An 18847-nucleotide genomic window follows, 5' to 3' on the forward strand; every position below is an offset into this window, starting at 1 on the left:
AAATAGTGGAGGGAGACATTAGTCATGAAAGGCACATTCCTCTATCAGGGGGCTGCGGTTTGATTCTGAGCATCCATGTTAAGTGGCCTGCAACTGTCTATAACTCCAACTGTAGGGAATCAAGCAGCCTCTTCTGGCCTCCATAGGCAACTACATTCATACACATATATCTACTCCCCCAACAGACATGTGTACACTCATATGATTAAAAATATTAAAAATGAAAATTCAAAGTTCAACAAAAATGATTAATAAGAATTTTTTCATTCTCCTCTCTTCACACATTTTATTATTTTTATAACTTAATTAATTTTTTAAAAGAAAACAAATTATCTATTTTATTTTACATATCAATACCAGTTCCCTCTCCTTCCCTTCCTCCAATTCCTTCCACCTTCCCCCCACCCTACCCTCATCCATACCTCAGAGAGAGTAAAGCACATTGCTTTGAGAAAGGGCCAAGGCACTCCCCACTATGTCTAGGCTGGCCAAGGTATCCATCCAAAGAGAATGGGTTTCAAAAATCGAGTACAAGCAGTAGGGGTAAAGCCTGGTGACATTGCCAGTGACACCTCCCTTCCAGTTGGCCCCAGATATACAACTGTCACCCACATTCAGAGGAACTAGTTTGGACCTATACCTGTCAGAGGCAGGTAGATCTCTGTGACATTGAGGCAGCCTGGTCTACAAAGATAGTTCCAGGTCAGTAAGGGCTTAAAAAAAAACAGTCTTGAAAAACCAAAAATAAGGGGGCTGGAGAGATGGCTCAGAGGTTAAGAGCATTGCCTGCTCTTCCAAAGGTCCTGAGTTCAATTCCCGGCAACCACATGGTGGCTCACAACCATCTGTAATTAGGTCTGGTGTCCTCTTCTGGCCTGCAGGAATACATGCAGACAGAATATTGTATACATAATAAATAAATAATTTAAAAAAGAAAAACCAAAAATAAGTAAATCAATAAAGTACCATCAAGCAAGATAAACTCTACTTTGGGAGTTTAGGGTTAAATGCAAAAACAAAAACAATCAAAAATATATGTGATTGTGACTTAAAAGACTTAAAAATTGAGGGAAAGGGGTTGTTGATAGTTGCTTTTTTCAGTATAGAACTCCTGGGTACTATGGGTTATTATAATCACTTTCAATCTTCAGTCACACTAATAACAGAGTTTTATTGTCACTTCCTTTATTCTTGTAAGCCTTTGTCATTAGCAGTCAAGAAAGACATCTGTCCCTGTCTTTTTCCCTCTGATATTTCAATCCATCATTGAAACAGGCCCTAAGGTATGGGCTTGTTTTTATTTGTCTGTTTGTTTTGGTGTACATTAGTTCCTGGTGTCTCACACTGGATGGAGTCTTCTGCTCTGCTAAGGTGCCAATACTTCTGTTTCCAGTACTAAAGACTGAATCTCCCGGATGGCTGAGGCACTGTATTTTTGAACCCTTGATCAGAATCTAAATGACAGTGTGACAGCTATTCTTGTATTTCAACTTGTTTCCATCTGGAAAGAACTAAAAAACAAAGCAGCTGTGCACACCTGTGAGGGATTTTTCTAAATCAGAATATTTGCGGTAGGGAGACCCACCCTAAATCTGGACCACACCATGTGGTGGCAGCCTATATATGAGGGTCGTGGGGGAAGGAAACTTTTGCCCTTTGCTTGCTGGCCCTCACACTCATGAGCAAGCCTATCTATCCTGCTGCCGAGCCTTCCTTCACTGATATTGGAGCATAATTATTTGGTATGTTGATGTATACTAAAGACCAGCTGAGACATTTATCCTCGTAGGCTCAACTATTAGACTCTTGGAACTTCTGTCAGAAGACAGCACTTGTTGGACTAGCTAAACCATAGCCTGTAAGTCAGTACTACGTACATTCTCTCAGTTCTCCTCTAGAGAACCCTGACTAATTTAGACAGTTTAAGCCACCCCTCCTGTATACTTTTACACCTCTGGAAAGAGACACACTCCCAATATACACTATCATCAACCACCCAGAGTTTAAGTCCTGCTTTATTACTTCATTTGGATTTTTTTGTCCTATTTAATTGCAAGCTGGAGTTACAAACAAGAATCGTGCATAGGACCAGTCTGATTGTAATCTAAAGCCTAGTCATGCACAGTCCAGGCCATCTTTCTGATTCTTCACTTTTGTTTTCTGTTGTTTGTTTTGTTGTTGTTGTTGTTTCAAGACAGGGTTTCTTGGCTGTCCTAGCACTCACTCTGTAGACCAGGCTGGCCTCAAAGTCACAGACATCTGCCCGCCTCTCTCCCAAGTGCTGAGACTAAAGATTTGCACCACTACCGCCTGCAACTTTCTGATTCTTGAGTGCAGTAGATAATTTGTAGGATGGGGAAATTTTATAATGTGATGTGGTAGCCCATTTAAGTCCAGACTCTGTTCAAATAATGCTTATTTGGGGTGTCTCTTCTCTCTCTTACAATCTCCTTTGGCATACTACCTAACCTCTATGACTGAGTATTTTTATTGGTTAAATGGCAAAAGAAAAATAGTGGGGACCTTCTAAAAATATTGTCTGAGGGCTAAATGAGACGTGGAATTTGTCACATTACACAGTGTCTGGTGCACAGTAAACATAGGAGAGCGATGAATCGTCTTTATTTTTCTTATTTCTCTATGAAGTAAATCAGTTCCTTCCTACCTGATATACTAGTATAAAAAATGCCCAATAAAATTCAAACTCTCTTTGTTATAATCCAAACCAGAAAATACAAAATATAAAAAGAAGCCCAACATTAGTAAAAATTAGTATTTTTATCACACTTGCAAAAGGAAAGCTGCTTTTTTAAATTCCTTAAGTTTATCTGTGTGTGTATATATATATAATATATATGTACATACAAATATGTGTATACATTTTTATATATGTATTGTACAAATTAATAATATATATTTACGAGTGTGTATATTGATATGGTAATATACAAATGTACACATGTTAATATGTATTATTAAACTCATATGATATATACATACATTAGTATATATGCATGTACAAACATTGTACATGATGTCATCTCTAACTTTGTGGACAATATTCATAGCTATCCTGGGACAGACTGGATATACTTGCAGTTTCTCCGTGTATATCTGGCGCCCCCTGGTGGAAAAACATATTAACCCTGCTCACATTTCTTTCTGAGGTTTTGAAAACTATCATGAAGTATGCATGTTCTAAATCTGAAGCAAGATACAGTCCACTAAACTGTGGTTCAGGGTTTCTTTTAGCTGCACTTGTCCTTAAAACTCTGGTCAGATGGCATATGTTCGCATGGGCACACACACACACACACACACACACACACACACACACAAAATGGAGGGGTTGTTAAAGCCCTGAGAGAAAATAGTGGCTGTATTAGGTTTATTGTCTAGATAACAGCACAGGAGTCTCTCCTTTTAGCAAGTCAACAATGCCCCAGAGCTTATTATCTTAGAGAAGGCAAAGCCAGATCAATTAGGAACCAAGCAAAGCTGAAAACACTTGAGCTGCCAATTGGCACTGGTGCTTCAGTACCTACTTTGATCCAGAAAATATTTTCTAGTGTGATTTTCTGTTGAAAGTCCTTCAAAGCTATATTAATTAGGCAGCAAATTGTGTTCATGTTTTCTTTTAAAGCAAAGACAATTCGAGTGACTCTAAATGCCTGCTCGAGCAAGATTTTATAAAGAGCAAGGCAAATACATTTTAATTGAAAGATAATCACAAATCTCATTTGTATCACTAGGCACCATCTGGTCTCGGGAAATGGAAAGAACATTTCTCATCTTGGTGGCTTAAGTAATTGTTGGAATAAACCTTCTATTAAATATTTAATCAGAAAGAATAATCAAACTTTTTGTTACTTTATGTTTATAATGCTTCATGTATTTCTGTACTTCTTCCATTTTCAATTTTCCTTCTTAGTAACTGTGAGTTTACTGAGGGCCACTCCATTTCTCCATATTTTCAAACCAATTCAGCCTTATCTCATAGGGTAGGGAGTCAGATCTTGGGCTTCCGGAGAGTCTCCCTCCCCACAGCCTTTTAACTAACATCATCACTAAATAGTGTATTTAAGAAAATGTGACTAAATAACACCAGTTTCTATGGTTGCAGAGCTGCTAGAAAGGCCCTCGCCTTTCTTGGCTTGGCTCTGTGATATACTCCCAAGCATGCCTGATTTTGCTTTCTCTTTGTTGGACAATTCTGCCTACACTATCTCCGCTACACCTGCCACGTTGCCCAAGACCTCGAATAACATGATCTTCTGCATATCTGACAAGTAAACACAATGGTATATTGTCCCAGTAAGTAATGCCCTGAACCCATCAAGTGCTCAGCACAGAAGAAGATGGATGGTTTTAGTGGGGCACTGCAAAGAAAAAATATCTTGGTGGTAGGGGCTACCTGAGAAAGCCTTAGCTTGTGAGCTTAGTAATTCTGTTACGATAACTTGGGAGATAGGTCTTGCTATTTAAAATTTCTACCTTCTGAAATGTGATTTCCCTCTGCCTATCATGAGTTATAACTTTAAAAAAGAATGCTAAAAAGGGAACAAATCATAGATCTCCCAAAATGCAACTGAGAAAATTTAAGGGGCTACAGGCAAAAAGTCAAATCAAACAAAAAAATTTATTTGTTTGGAAATCTGGACTTACTTTTAGAAGTTTTATTTTATTTTATTTTATTAAAAACTGTCTTCCTTAGGAAGCTATTTTATTCTAGTGATTAGAATGAGATGTCCACAATAGGCTCAGACATTTGAATACTTTGGTCCCAGTTGATGACACCGTTTTAGGAGACTTGGGATGTGTGGCCTTGCTGATGGATTAAGTATGTTACTGGAATAAGGTTTTGAGGGTAATTATGATTAGCCAGACTAGCTTTAATATATAATATTCAGCTTTAATAAAAGAAAGAAAAGGGAACTTACAAAAGGCAAGGTTCCAGGGAGGAGCCCAGGAAAACAAAGAGAGCAAACAAACAAAACAGGGATCTTTTAAAGGTATTTTGTGCCCAGGAGGGGTCACGCCCCTCAGACAAGTGATTGGTCAGCTTCCCCAACATCTCCCCCTTTTATCTAAATAAGACAGATTCAAAACCAAATACAACTATATACAATGGAAGCAGATAATTAATATAAAATTACAAGCAGCAAACAATATTAAGCAAGGAACGTATAACAAAAGTTTTACTAAGCATTCTATTTCAAGGAGTCTAAATAATGTAAAGGGTAGCTACAATTATCTAATCTTCAACCCCATCAAAGATTTGAGAAGGGAAGTAATATTACTTAAGCAACCAGAAAGTACAAACGAGAAACTTCCAAAATGTGCAACAGATTACAGAGACAACTGACTACCTGGGCAATCACCCAAAGTCTCATTTGCAATGTTGAGGCAAACAACTTTGGCTAAGGCCTAACACAACTGACATACCATTTTTCAAAGGCAAGGAACCTTTAGTAGAATTATCCTACCCTGTCTTGGCAAGATAAGACAGTCCTGTTTTATCCACTTATGGTTATTCTGTATCTTTGTCAGTAGTTGAGGTATGGGCTTCTCTTTGCCCAAAGGCCAGTTCTGCCAAGAAGAAGACAAGCTCCCAGTTGAGTGCCTTTGGTGCTCAACGTTCTCTAGGGAGTAGAGCAGTGTTGCCAGGAGTGATTGTGTCTCATAAGTACAAAACTCTAGGTTATATTAAAGGCCATTTTCTACACCTCTTCGAAGAGTTCGAAGATTATACTGTCTATACTAAATATAACTTCTATGTATCTAAAAGCCTGATTATCCTAAATATAAATATGGCAAACATATAATTCTCAATACCTATCTAACTTGAAGACTAAGAGAATAAACAACTGTGCAGTAAATGAGGACAATGATTTCCAAACGTAAACAATGTCATTACATAAATAATATCAGAGGTAGAAATGTGCATTGCAATATGGTAAATATCTCAATATAACAATTGTTTTAAACAGAGGTAGAAGCATACTCACATACAATGTTCAATATATCAGTATACAAGAATCAGCACCAATACAGTTTTCTAAAAACAATAACTCACAAATATCAATCATCCCATCAAACCAGTTAATCCCTCCTTTTTTTCAATATATACACCCCTGAGTCCATATAATACCTCCCCCATCCCCTCGACCCTATACCAACCACCAATTAGTGGCCCCAAACCTGAGGGCAAACTCTGTTGGGAGAGGGGGCGTCATCCTCTAAGATTGCTTCCAGCTGATATGGGGGTGACGTTCTTCTCAGGGGGTCCTGTGAAAGCAAATGATGGTAAAATACCAAGGTTAACATTTGATCTAAGAAAATTGTATCTAGTCTCTGAATGTTTTGAGGAGATCCGGCCAGAATGTTGTCAAAAATGTGCACCATTCAAAAGTGTCCTGTGCAGTTGCTACCAAAAAACAGATCTAATTTTAGTGCTATTAAAAACATGATGTCATAGTAACTAGGGGGAGTTGATGTTGTGGGGCCCCATCTTCATCCTGGACACTTCAAAGATTACTGAAGGAAATTTTGTTGTTTGTTACAGAAAGGGTAAACATTATCAACAAAGACATATACAGACATATACACATCTTCAATGAAAGGTGTATTAAAGACAGACATAGATATGAGGGAAGGCAAAGAAAGTTTATCAAGTATATTATTATTATCATTATTATTATTCTGTCCCATAACATGACTCCTGACCTGAGACAGAAACTCTGAGATACCTCTTATCAACAGGCTTGTAATTGAAGAGGGACTGGGCCAGAGTCCAACTCCAAAACCAGCTCTAAATATTTATAAAGAAATGTACATTGACACACACACACACACACACACACACACACACACACACACACACACATTGTTTTTCATACTCATGGAACTCATTTAGTGTTATTGCTGATCCATAGTGGGTCGTAACTAGTTTCCATCCATGAGTATTTAAATATCCAGGATTCCTTAAATTCTTTGAAGATGAGTGTTTTCCTGTGGAGATAAAAAAGAACCCTGCCCCCAACCTATGTTTTTCTTACCATCAGTATGACCATCATCCTTGTGTATGAATTGTTATTTTTCTTTTCCAAGGGGCTTTTCCTCTTCAAACCGAACCTTTATTAATTTTGACGGTATCCACATTTTTTCTTCTCCTGTGGAGACAAGAGCAAAACCCCTTCCCCAAGGCAGCACATCTCCTGGCTTCCATTGCAAAGTCAGCACATCTTTGAAATAAACTGGTTGATTTAATTCAGCAGACTTTTCCATTATCCAATGTCTTTCTGTAGCCGTTGTCCCCTTCTCATTAGCGTTGAGAAAATTCAAGCTTAATAAAGCATTATGTAATCTATTTCTGGGGTATTTTCTACCCCTTTCTGTTTGTATAACAAATCCTTTATAGTTCTATTTGATCTTTCTATGACTGCTTGACCTGTAGGATTGTATGGTATACCTGTAACATTCTTAATATTGTAATAAGCAAAAAACCATTTCATTTTCCTAGAGACATAAGCTGGACCATTATCCATCTTTATTTGTGTAGGTATACCCATGATGGGCATAATTTCTAATAAATGAGTGATTACTGAATCAGATTTTTCTGAACTTAAAGCAGTTGCCCATTGGAAACCTGAATAAGTGTCAATGGTATGGTGTACATATTTTAATTTGCCAAATTCTGCAAAGTGGAACACATCCATCTGTCCGATTTCATTCCTTTTAGTGCCCTTTGGATTAGCCCCTGCAGGCAGTGGTGTTTGGTTATAGAAAGAGCAAGTAAGGCATCTCTTTACAATCTCTTTAGCTTGTTGCCATGTAATAGAAAAGTCTTTCTTCAAGCCTTTGCTATTGACATGATGTTTTTATGAAATTCAGAAGCCTGCAGCACACTACCAATCAACAATTGATCAATATCTGCATTACCTTGTGCTAGACAACCTGGCAGACCCATATGGGATCAGATGTGTGTTATATACATAGGCAAAGCCTGTTCCTGAGCATGTCTTCTACCTGGATAAACAATGAGGTTAGTTCTGTATCATCAGGTATAAATTCAGCAGTCTGAATATGTAAGATAATTCTTTCTGCATATTGTGAGTCAGTAACTATATGAAAAGTTTCTTTAAAATCACTTTGTACCATAAGAATGGCATATAATTCTGTCTTCTGGACAGAATCACAAGGACTTTGTTCCACCTTACTCAAATCTTCTGACTTGAAACCTGCCTTCCCTGATTTATTAACATCAGTATAAAATGTATGGGCTCCCGTTATTAGAGCATCACGGATGATTCGAGGAAGAATCCAAGAAGTTTTCTTTATAAAGTTAAGCCTCTTGCTTTTTGGATAGTTGTTATTTATTTCTCCCAAAAAGTTAGCACAAGCTCTTTGCCATGGTTCATTGTCTTCCCATATTTTTATAACCATTTGCAGTATTACACCAAAATTACTAATAAGTTTTAGTAGGCAATGTACCCTGTCAGTTTATATTGGAGCAAACTTGGAAACATCATGGTCAACAACATGACTAAATATGGTAACAGTTCTTCTAGTTCCTGAGTTATTTCCTTCAATCCATGATCTGTGTCAGCTTTATATTAAACAGAAAATGAAGGCTAACTGAATTTTAAACTGTAATCCAATAAAGGAATTCTTATGCACAGTGGTTAATGTTCTCTTTATAAGTAACTGCAGTCTTCAGGAATTTTTAGTATGAGATTTGCAGGTCTTTGGAATCCTTAGGTAACATAATTCTTCTGCCAGCCCTATTAGACTACATGCTTCCTCCTAGTCAGCATATAATCTCACTATTGCTTGAACTAGACCAACTAGACCATCAAATCAGATTCATCAACATCTTCTCCATGGATGTGCTTGTATGAATGCTAGTCATCTTTAACTCTTCTTATATTTAGGTATTTTCTCTATTATAGGGTCTCATGATATGGACTAATGTACATAGTGGTGGAACACGGGGCCTAATAAGAAATGATTAGTTCAGGAGGACAATGCCATCATAAATGCATTAGTTATCAGCATTTTGTCCACTCTTATTCTCTTGGCCTTTTGTTCTCTCTTGTCTTCCTGCCTCCCATCATATTATGACACTTTCAAAAGACGATGCTACCTGGATATTGGACTTTGTAGCCTACGTAATGGTGAAAAATAAATTTCTTTTCTTATAAAATACCCACTGTGCAGTATTATTCTACAGAAACACAGAACAAACTATGACACTTATCTGAGCCCTTCTTCTGATGCAAAGATTAACTTGCTTCTGTAATTTTAGTTTTTAATCACTTACCTGAAATTCAAGCTAGATTTGTAATAGTTTTAAGTTCTCTCTCATTTTAAATAATATGGGAATACTACAAACTAAGTGTCATAATTCTGTATGTTGTTTTAGAAGCCTATTTAGAACCTTCCCTGCTTAATATTAACAGAAATAACTATGTGCACTCAATTATCTCCATTTTTACTTTTCTATTTATTCTTTTTAATTATCTTTGCTAAAATGTTTTTTACTATGGCCAAGGAAAAGAATGGCTTGATATTTCTTACCCAAAATTAAACATTAAGTATTGATGTAAAAATAGATTTGTAAATGTTGGGTGACAACGAAACAAAAAATACAGGGAAAGCTCTTATAACACAAGATAATACAGGACAAACCTCTAATAAATCTTTACATTTTATCACTACTACCAGCCACTATCATTGTATCCCTATACTGTCAAGTTTGATAAAATTCTTTATAATGCAAAAGATGAACTTGTTCCTTTCTACTACAATGCTTTTCCTGTTTTCCCCCAACCTTTTAACCATTCTCTCATGAATGTATTATCCCTCAATACGCCATTACTTTTTGCTTGCTTATGCTATTTTTCTCATTAAAATTTTTGTTGTTTTTAGGGGGGATAGCGTCTTATTATGTAACTCTCTCTGGCTATCCTGGTTCATTTAAAAATTTTAAACACATTGATTTATTAATTGTGAATATGTGCATAGGCATGGATATAGGTATGCTATAGTGTGCATATGGAGTTGCAGCAATGCTTGCAGGAGGTGGCTCCTGTCTATTATGTAAGTCTGGGAGATTGAACTTGATAGATCCCCACACTTCCTGGAAAGTGCCCTTATCCACTGAGCCATTTTGGCAGTCAATTTTTTTTTTAGTTTTATACCCTTTCCAGGTGATCAGATCCCTATAACATACATTTCACTTGCCTTCAACTGATAAATTTTCATAGTTCACAAGGAAAATTGAAGAGTAAGAGGAAGAAGCAACAGTAAGAGATAAGATGGAAGAGAAATAAATGGAGGGGGATAAAGATCTGGAGACAAAACAAAAGAAATAGAGAAAATATTTTCTAAAAGAATTGATAGGAAAAAATATGAAATTAAAATGGATTATATATGATAGATGCTAAAGAAATCCTGATGAGGTAATCTGAATTCTGTTTAAAAAGCCAGTAAATGTCTCAAGTGCACACCACTGTTCCAGTGTAATGCCAAAGCTGGGAGTTAAACCAGTACTTGGAGAGAAATTTATTGTTTTATATAAACTTCTCAAAGAAAATTGATGAATGATCTGCAAACTGTGATTTCAACTTAAAAGCACAGTAGAAGTATCTGTGGAGTAGGATGACATGTCTTTGACCCTATGAGAACATGGGGATAGTTAAAGCATATAACAGATTTAATTTTTGTTTTTGTGGATTCTTCATACTGATATTCAGAATGGCTGCATAAATTTGTATTGTCATCAACAGTGATGACTATTCCTCTTTCCCTCTAATCCTACCAGCTTCTCTTGTCAGTTGTTTTCTTCATCTTAACCATTCAGACTTAGACTGAGCTGAGATAATCTCAGTTTATTTGAATTAACATTTCCCTAGTTGCTAAGGATGATGTATATGTTACTTTTGTATTAGTCTGAAGAGACACCATAACCAAGACAAACTATTTGAAAAAGCATTTAATTTGAGTCTTGCTCACAGTACAGAGGATGAGTGCATGGTAGAAATACTTTTATCTCTAAAAAATTAATATGGTAGACTGATATCCATCTAGACTTGCCAAAACATAAAGAGTGAACATTATAAGAGAATAAGAACATAGTTAAAGGGGAAACAGATAGAGATACTGCTCAAAATATTTAAATACTATAATTTTAGGCAAATACTATAACTAAATGTCAAAATAACCATTTAGTGGTCTTGAAACATCTTTGTATGAAGTAAAATCAATAAAGCAGAACAATTTATCTTTCAAGGGCATATAAATATTATAATAAGAAAAAGAAGCCGGGCGGCGGTGGCACACGCCTTTAATCCCAGCACTCGGGAGGCAGAGGCAGGCGGATCTCTGAGTTCGAGGCCAGCCTGGTCTACAAGAGCTAGTTCCAGGACAGGCTCTAGAAACTACAGGGAAACCCTGTCTCGAAAAACCAAAAAAAAAAAAAAAGAAAGAAAAAGAATTTACTCAAGAAGATGTGGTTTTGAAAATAACCATTAACATGAGAGCTACTTGATAATATGAATGCAAGGACAGTCTACCAATTGAATATGTCAAGACGAATGAACACATTGACACAAATAAAAAACATTCTTAACCAAAGTGTGCAAATAAAAATATATCATTGAATACAGTACCAATTATGAATAACTAGAAAAATTTCATAAACTAGTATGTAAAGATACTTCATTATCTTAAAAAGGCAATAAACTATCAATATATAGCAGCCATACTTACTTAGACCCTATAATCCCATAAAAATTGGAGTACAGACCTAAACAGAGAACTCTCAACAGAGAAATCTAAAATGGTTGAAAAACACTTAAGGAAATGCTCAACATCATTAGCCATCAGAGAAATGCAAATTAAAACAATTCTGAGATTTCCATCCTATACCTGTAAGAATGGCCAAGATCAAAAACACTGATGACAACTTATGCTGGAGAGGATGTGGGGTAAAGGCAACACTCACGCATTGCTGGTGAAAGTGCAAACTGGTACAGCCCCATTGGATATCAGTATGACAATTTCTCATAAAATTAGAAAACAACCTTCCTCAAGACCCAGCAATGCAACCTTAGATACATTCCTTTGAATGTAATGAACAAGACAAAGTATCATATATTACAAATACTGTTTTGTATTTTATGGATAGCCTACTTGAGTGTTTTCTAGCTAAATTTATGACAGACTCTATGAATTCAGTATATACATAACATGCACTATACATCACAATCACATGCACACACACAAGCATACACACATACAAGCATCTATGCACGTGTGTGCATTTGCATGCATGTGCACGCGCCCCCCCCCCCCCCAGTTTATTTTCTAAAATGTTTTGGTGAGAATATCTTAGAAATTTTGATTCATTTGCTTTGGGTGGCCACTTAAGGGACCTACACTTTTAAATGGTTCTTTTCTGCTTAGCAAAGTTAGGTGTTCTTCATGACTCTCCTCTCTCCTACAACCCCAAGCACAAACATGTATGTAGCCTGTCATCTAAACACCATTCACTCGGATGTTACTCATCATCTCCATTACCGCAAAAGATTTCGATTCTTTTTACTTGTAGGTTTATTACACCCCCAAATGGTTCTTCACAGTGAAACTTTAAACTCCAGCTACTTGTCAGGAATTTAAAATTGATTTTTGTGTAGTATATGCATGTGTGTCTATGTTTGTGCATGTGCATGTGCACATGTGTAACTGTAGAAGCACAGTTAGGGTCCAGAGGTTGACAAAGGATGTCTACCTCTATTGCAATCCATCTCATTTTGAGACAGAATCTCTCACTGAATCTGGAGCTCACTGATTCATTTAGGCTGGCTGACTGGCCAGTGTACTCCAGAATCTAATGGTCTGCATTTTTTTTTTGTCCCAGCCCAGAGAATACATATGTGTATGTCACCATACTTAGATTTGACATGAATAGGGATCTGAACTCAGATCCTCAAGATTTTGCAGAGCACTTCAATCACCAAATGATCTTTCGAGCCATTGTACAAAATGTAAGATAAAAAACGGACAGGAAATCTCTTGTTATCAAATCCTCCAATTACTTTTTATCGCTTCCAGGGCCTTGGTGTCATACTCATTTCTGTATTTCCAAGTCTTCACTAATCATCATTTAACATTTTTCTAGGAGACTGTTATGAATTATAGTTGAACAAATTAATTTGTATTACAAATAAGGTGAATTACCTCATTTACTTCATCACTTGAGTTGTATTTCTATTTCATACTATATTACTACAGGCATTTTTTTTTAAAAGAGCCTACATTGAGTGTATTAGTCAGAATGACTTTCTACATATAAATGCGACAAGAGTGTCTTTCTTCCATTTCCTTTATAGACTGTCACCTGAAGGTGTGGCTTAGAAATAAGGTGTATATTCCCATCTCAAAAGATCTGGATTTAGAGTAAGTCTTCTCACTTAAAATGATATTATGAAAACTTCCTCACAGGTATACACAGCCACTTCAGTTGTAGTTAATTCAGGATGTTGTTCAGTTGAAAATCAAGGACACCCATCATACGGGTCATTATTATGAAAATAATAGCAAATATAAATCTCAATAGCCATTAAAAAAATGAAAGAGTAAGTATTGTTTCATTAGACCAAGAGGCCAAGTTCTACAAAATGGCAGGGTAGAGAATGGCACTTGACTATCAAGGATGTAAAATCAATTTAGTCCTGGGACGCGAATCCAACCTGCAGATTCTAAGAAGAGGTAAAAAAAGAGAATGCATGCAATACAGTTATCTATTGAATTTCATCCACCAGAATTGTCAAGCAAGCCTCCACACACATCTGTTAAATTTGATATATATATATATATATATATATATATATATATATATATATACCTTTTTATTAAAATTTTTTTCCAGTTTATTTATTTTTTATTAAAAATTGCCATCTCCTCCCCTCTTCCTCCCCCTTCCCTCCCCTCCCCTCCACCCACACCCCCACTCCCTCCCTCTTGAGGCCAAACAGCCATCAGGGTTCTCTACACTGTGTTGAGTCCAAGGTCCTCCCAACTCCCCCCAGGTCCAGGAAGGTGAGCAACCAAACTGACAAGGCTCACACAGAGCCTGTCCATGTCGTAGAAACCAAGCCCATCGCCATTGTCCTTGGCTCCTCGGTCAGCCTCCACCATCAGCCACCCTCAGAGAGTCCGATTTGGTCCCCTGTTCCATCAGTCCCATTCCAAGTGGACTTGGTGGTCTCCCATTAGATCTGTCCTGCCGTCTCAGTGGGTGAACGCATCCCTCATGGTTCTGACTTTCTTTCTCATGATCTCTCTCCATCCGCTCCTCATCAGAACTTTCGGAGCTCAGTCCGGTGCTCCAATGTGGGGCTCTGTCTCTATCTCCATCCATCGCCAGGTGAAGGTTAAGGCTCACAGTGAGCCCGTCCATGCTGTAGAATTCACATTCATTGCCGTTGTCCTTGGTTTCTCAGTCCTCCTCCACCATCAGCCACATTCAGAGAGCCCGGTTTGGTCCCCTGTTCCATCAGTTCCATTCCAACTGGACTTGGTGGTCTCCCGTTAGATCTGTCCCACCGTCTCAATGGGTAAACGCACTCCTCACGGTCCTGACTTCCTTGCTCATGATCTCCCTCCCTTTGCTCCTCATCGGGACCTTGGGAGCTCAGTCCGGTGCTCCTATGTGGGGCTCTGTCATTTTCTCCATCCAATGCCAGGTGAAGGTTCTATGGTGATATGCAAGATATTCATGAGTATGGCAATAGGATCTGGACATTTCTGGCACCCTCTCCTCAGCTGCCGAAGGACCTAGCTGGGGGCATCTTCCTGGACACCTGGGAACCCCTCTAGAGTCAAGCCTCTGCCAACCCTAGAATGGCTCCCTTAATTAAGATATATAATTCCTTGTTCCCATATCCACCCTTCCTATATCCCAACCATCCTATACCCCCAAGCTCTTCCCATCCTCCACTTCACACTTTTCTCTCCCCATCCCCCCTCCCCCCATCCCACCCCACCAGCATGTTCCCATTTTTGTCCAGCAATCTTGTCTACTTCCAGTATCCAGAAGGATAACTATATGTTTTTCTTTGGGTTCACCTTCTTATATAGCTTCTCTAGGATTTTTACAAATTATAGGCTTGATGTCCTTTATTTGTGGCTAGAACCCAATTATGAGTGAGTACATCCCATGTTCATCTTTTTGGGCCTGGGTTACCTCACTCAGGATGGTGTTTTCTATTTCCCTCCATTTGCATGCAAAATTCAAGATGTCATTGTTTTTTACCGCTGAGTAGTATTCTAGCATATATATATTCCACATTTTCTTCAACCATTCTTCCACTGAAGGGCATCTAGGTTGTTTCCAGGTTCTGGCTATTACAAATAATGCTGCTATAAACATAGTTGAACAGATGCTTTTGTAATATCATTGGGCATCTCTTGGGTAAATTCCCAAGAGTGGGATTGCTGGGTCCTGGGGTAGGTGGATCCCAAATTTCCTGAGAAACCTCCACACTGCTTTCCAAAGCGGTTGCACAAGTTTGCATTCCCACCAGCAATGGATGAGTTTACCCCTTACTCCACATCCTCTCCAGCAAAGGCTATCATTGGTGTTTTTGATTTTAGCCATTCTGACAGGAGTAAGATGGTATCTCAAAGTTGTTTTGATTTGCATTTCCCTGATTGCTAAGGAGGTTGAGCATGCCCTTAAGTGTCTTTTGGCCATTCGAACTTCTTCTGTTGAGAATTCTCTGTTGAGTTCAGTGCCACATTTTTTAATTGGGTTCATTAGCATTTTAAAGTCTAGTCTCTTGAGTTCCTTATATATTTTGGAGATCAGACCTTTGTCTGTTGCGGGGTTGGTGAAGATCTTTTCCCAGTCAGTAGGCTGCCTTTTTGTCTTAGTGACAATGTCCTTTGCTTTACAGAAGCTGCTCAGCTTCAGGAGGTCCCATTTATTCAATGTTGCCCTTAATGTCTGTGCTGCTGGGGCTATACGTAGGAAGCGGTCTCCTGTGCCCAAATGTTGTAGAGTACTTCCCACTTTCTCCTCTAACAGGTTCAGTGTGTTCAGATTGATATTGAGGTCTTTAATCCATTTGGACTTGAGTTTTGTGCATGGTGATAGACACAGATCTACTTTCATTCTTCTACAGGTTGACATCCAGTTATGCCAGCACCATTTGTTGAAGATGCTTTCTTTCTTCCATTCGATTCCATTGGTCGACTTCTCTATTTTTATGACAATACCAAGCTGTTTTCAATACTGTAGCTCTGTAATAGAGTTTGAAGTCAGGGATGGTAATGCCTCCAGAATTCCCTTTATTGTATAAGATTGTTTTGGCTATCCTGGGTTTCTTGTTCTTCCATATAAAGTTGATTATTGTCCTCTCAATATCTGTGAAGAATTTTGATGGGATCTTTAAGGGGATTGCATTAAATCTATAGATTGCCTTTGGTAGTATTGCCATTTTTACTATGTTGATCCTCCCAATCCAAGAGCAAGGGAGATCCTTCCATTTTCTGGTATCCTCTTCAATTTCTTTCTTCAAAGACTTAAAGTTCTTGTCAAATAGGTCTTTCACTTCCTTGGTTAGAGTTACCCCAAGATATTTTATGCTATTTGTGGCTATCGTGAAAGGTGAAGCTTCTCTGATTTCTTTCTCTGCTTCCTTAGCCTTTGTATATAGGAGGGCGACTGATTTTTTGGAGTTGATCTTGTAACCTGCCACGATACTAAAAGAGTTTATCAGCTGTAGGAGTTCTTTGGTGGAGTTTTTCGGGTCGCTTATGTACACTATCATATCATCTGCAAATAATGAAAGTTTAACTTCTTCCTTTCCAATTCGAATCCCCTTGATCCCCTTGTTTTGTCTTATTGCTATTGCTAGAACTTCAAGTACTATATTGAAGAGATAAGGAGAGAGTTGACAGCCTTGTCGCATTCCTGAATTTAGTGGGATGGCCTTGAGTTTCTCTCCATTTAATTTGATATTAGCTGTCGGCTTGCTGTAAATAGCCTTTATTATATTTAGGAATGACCCCTGTATCCCTAATCTCTCCAAGACCTTTATCATAAAGGGGTGCTGAATTTTGTCAAATGCTTTTTCTGCATCTAATGAGATGATCATATGGTTTTATCCTTCAGTTTATTTATATGATGGATTACATTGATAGATTTTCATATGTTGAACCAGCCCTGCATCTCTGGGATGAAGCCTACTTGATCATAGTGGATAATTTTTCTAATGTGTTCTTGGATTCTGTTTGCCAGTATTTTATTGAGAATTTTTGCATCGATGTTCATGAGTGAGATTGGCCTGTAATTCTCTTTCTTGGTTAAGTCTTTGTGTGGTTTAGGTATCAGGGTAATTGTAGCTTCATAAAAGGAATTTGGTAATGACTGTTCTATTTCTATATTATGAAATACCTTAAGGAGTATAGGTATTAGGTCTTCTTGGAAGTTCTGGTAGAATTCTGCATTGAACCCATCAGGTCCTGGGCTCTTTTTGGTAGGGAGGTTTCTGATAACAGTTTCCAATTCTTCGCGACTAACAGGACTATTTAGAGCATTTACCTGGTCCTGGTTTAACTTTGGTATATGGTACTTATCTAAAAAAGTGTCCATTTCTTTTACATTTTCCAATTTTGTGGCATACAGGCTTTTGTAGTAAGATCTAATGATTCTCTGAATTTCCTCTGTGTCTGTGGTTATGTCCCATTTTTCATTTCTGATCTTATTAATTTGTGTGTTCTCTCTCTGCCATTTGATTAGTTTGGCTAGGGGTTTGTCAATCTTGTTGATTTTTTCCAAGAACCAGCTTTTTGTTTCATTGATTCTTTGGATTGATTTCTGCCCTCAGTTTGATAATTTCCAGTCTTCTATTCCTCCTAGGTGAGTCTGCTTCTTTCTTTTCTAAAGCTTTCAGGTGTGCTGTTAAGTCTCCAATGTGTGCTTTCTCCGTTTTCTTTAAGTGGGCACTTAGTGCTATGAATTTTCCTCTTAGCACTGCTTTCATAGTGTCCCATAAGTTTGAATATGTTGTGTCTTTATTTTCATTAAATTCAAGAAAGACTTTAATTTCTTTCTTTATTTCTTCCTTGACCCAGCTGTGGTTCAGTAGTTGACTGTTCAGTTTCCATGAGTTTGTGGGCTTTCTGGGGGTATCATTGTTTTTGAATTCTAATTTTAATCCATGGTGATCCGATAAGATGCAGGTGGTTACTAATATGTTTTTGTAACTGTGGAAGTTTGATTTGTTACCGAGTATGTGGTCAATTTTCAAAAAGGTTCCATGAGCCGCAGAGAAGAAGGTATATTCTTTCCTGTTTGGGTGGAATGTTCTATAGATGTCTGTTAAGTCCATTTGGTTCATTACCTCCATTAAGTCTCTTAATTCTCTGTTAGGTTTCTGTCGAATTGACCTGTCCATTGGTGAAAGAGGAGTGTTGAAGTCTCCCACTATCAGTGTGTTTGGTTTGATGGCTGTCTTGAGTTCTAGTAATGTTTCTTTTATATAAGTGGGTGCTTTTGTATTAGGGGCATAGATATTCAGGATTGAGACTTCATTCTGATAGATTTTTCCTGTGATGAGTATAAAGTGTCCCTTTCCATCTCTTCTGATTGATTTTAGTTTGAAGTCAACTTTGTTAGAAATTAGTATGGCCACACCGGCTTGTTTCTTAGGTCCATTTGCTTGATAAACCTTTTCCCAACCCTTTACTCTGAGTAGATGTCTGTCTTTGTGGTTGAGGTGTGTTTCTTGTAAACAGCAGAATGTTGGATCCTGTTTTCGTATCCAATCTCTTAGCC

Source organism: Arvicola amphibius, chromosome X (genome assembly GCF_903992535.2).
Source record: "Arvicola amphibius chromosome X, mArvAmp1.2, whole genome shotgun sequence".
Classification (NCBI taxonomy): Eukaryota; Metazoa; Chordata; class Mammalia; order Rodentia; family Cricetidae; genus Arvicola; species Arvicola amphibius.